We start from the raw sequence: 2887 nt of genomic DNA on the forward strand, positions 1-2887 counted from the left end.
CTGCCCAGGGGGTTTGTGGAGTCTCCTTCTCTGGAGATATTCAAAGCCCGCCTGGATGAAGTCCTGTGTAACGTGCTCTAGGAGAGCCTGCTTTAGCAGGGGGGTTGGACTAGATGATCTCCCGAGGTCCTTTCCAATCCTTGCCATTCTGTGATTCTGTGATTCTGTGTTGGCAGGAAAAGCTGGCGAAGAAGAAAAGTATCTCTGCAGGTCGTACTGCCTGAAACAGCCCCAGAATTAAGAGTCTGGGCCAGGTGAACACATCCAACTGTTAAGACATGTTTTACTGTAATCTGATGGAGCTGAAATCGAAAGCTGTCATTATGGTTACGTGACTGGTACAACAGGACCTCCTCAAAAGAGCCGCATGTGAGGGCATCCCCCAGTGCTCCGGCAGCCATACGAGCCCCGAGGAGCCAGTCCCTACCCTGCAGCTTACATGTTGAACACCATAAGGGACAATAAGTGGATTAGCAAAACCGCTGGAAGAGGCGGAGAAGAAACGACACTAGGTCTTAAGCTGGTTTTGCATCTATTTATGCAAATTATGTGCCCAGCTAGACGGTAACTTAGGTAGAATCCAGGCTATCCCTGCTGCATATCTAGCCAGCCGCCTTTGCTCGGCAGTCTGCTGCAGGCTTCCTGGCAGAGAAGAGCCGGGTTTACAGCTCGAGCAGATGCAGTGAGTCACAGCAGCGAGCTGGTCGATAATTACAGCACAGACGGCCTGCACGAGGCAGCGGCAAGGCCGGGCAGCATCCACACCATGGCTGGGGGGGGAGGGGATGCAGTCCCGCACTGGCATCCGTAGGAGATGCTCCAGACTCCTCGCTCCCTCCAGAGCTTGGGGATGCTCCTCTGCCCCCTCCCAGGGCTGGCTCTGCAGGACAAGAAGCTGCCTGCCCTCCCTCCTGCCTCCCTGATGGACACAGCATCGGGCAGGATCCATCTCTCACATTGGTAAGATGGGGCTTGCAATCATCCCTGGCCCCTGGTTGTGCCATCTGCCCACTCCCCAAACATCCCTGCAAGATCTGCATCTTAGCAGGTTAATTTAATAAGAGCCTGGTTTATTCTTGCTGGCTGTAGGCATGGCATAGAGCAGCTGAGTCCGTCAGCAGCACAGAGCTGCTCTGGCAGCAATCAAATCCTGCCCAGATGCTCATTTGGGAGGTTTGGTTTTGCTGAGAGAGGCAAACCTTCCTGAGGCAGTGCTGAGGGCCGAGCCCTGCACCTTTCTCCTTGGCAGGAGCCAGGAATGTGGCAGCAGGGATTAAACCAGGGCTTTGACCCGGCATGAGCCGCGCCTCACCGGTACGGAGGTGGTGATAGCGAGGGAGCAGCAGAGCGGCGGTATCGGCAGGAGGAGGCTGGCTCTGGGCTTGGCCATTTATGGCAGAAGCAGCTGCTCCCATCCAGAGTTTCAAAACCTTTGACATCACCAGCTATTTTTGTGGCTCCAAGCCCGTGGTAGCGTACAAGGCAGTGAAATAGCCACAGAAACTGTTTAATGAAGGGAACGACTCGCCTTAAGGATAACGACCAGTTGGGTGCACTTTGAGATCAGCCTTTCTTTTTTTCAGCTGTAGATATGTAAGGCCAGGTATAAAGTGCTATGAGCTGGGAAATAAATCTCTGTGAATTCAAGCCAATACTGATCATACAGCAAGGACCCAGAGGAAAAAAAAGAAATATCCAGGTTCCCAATCCCACCCTCTTGGGCTGGCCACTCAGACCAGGAGTGAGGCATTGCCAGTTAAGTCAAACGGCAGCAAAATGTGCTTTTTCTTCCGCTTGCTCTTTGCCCCTTTGCTCTCCCTTAGTCATTCCTCCACCCATCGCAAACACAATGGACCAGCAGTGCCAGAAAGACACGCACATAATGAACCCAAGTGACCGTGTAATCTCATTATTGTCACCCTCATCCTCCTTTGCCCCTTTTCTCCCTCCCCCCATTTGTCACTGGCGCTGAGTGTGTCATGGTTAAAATTAGATGGGAAGCTCCTCTGCCAGCAACTGCATCTTTCCTTTATCCTGAGCACCTTGAGTGCATCAGGTACTTCGCAACTGCTCATGATTTATCATAGGGTTGAAGTAGGAGCAGCCTGTTCCAATGCTCACCTGTTTACATTTTCGAGCTAATTCACATCTGTGCCATCCAGGCATAGCCACCTCATGCCAGCAATTCACTTGACCCAACAATTTTGGAGGCAATGGCAAAGGAAGGAGAGGGGTTGTTACTTACATGTAATAAAGAAGAGTGACTCAAATGTGGTGTAAGTTAGACAAAATTCTTTCTGGTCGCTAAAAGTCCTCACTGAGCTTTCCCCATAACGGGCATGTTCTCTTTATGGAAAGAAAGTGAATAAATAACGCCACTTGCAAAACCAGCCACAAGCAGAGCCACCGCTGCAGCACCTCGTCTGCACCTTTGGAAGACGCTTCACCTCGGCCCGGCGCCTCGCTAGGGCCCGCTGGAAGCGCAGGACGGACACAACATGGATACGCGGCCGTGTCTGCCCCCGACTGCAACCAAACCGGTGACACGCTGGTGAAGGGGACAGATCCTGCGTCTCCCACGTGTCTGCTGAATTCCGTGGGCGTGAGAGGCGGCGGGCGGGTGCCCAGAAACAACGCCGTGAAGTTAGAGGGCAGCTTCTCCTGCGGGTGGGAACGTTTGTGCAAATGACCGAGTCGGGTCTGAGGTGACTCGGGGGATTTTACTTTAGAAAGAAAACAGCCGTTTATTCTTTTTAGTTGCTTCCTCATAACAACGGGGGAAATTAATTGATGGGGGTGTTGTGGTTTAACCTGGCAGGCAGCTGAACACCACCCAGCCACTTGCTCACTGCCCCCCCCCCCCCCAGGGAGGGGGGGGGGAACGAAG

This window comes from Egretta garzetta, unplaced genomic scaffold (genome assembly GCF_000687185.1).
Source record: "Egretta garzetta isolate BGI_Z169 unplaced genomic scaffold, ASM68718v1 scaffold404, whole genome shotgun sequence".
Lineage (NCBI taxonomy): Eukaryota > Metazoa > Chordata > Aves > Pelecaniformes > Ardeidae > Egretta > Egretta garzetta.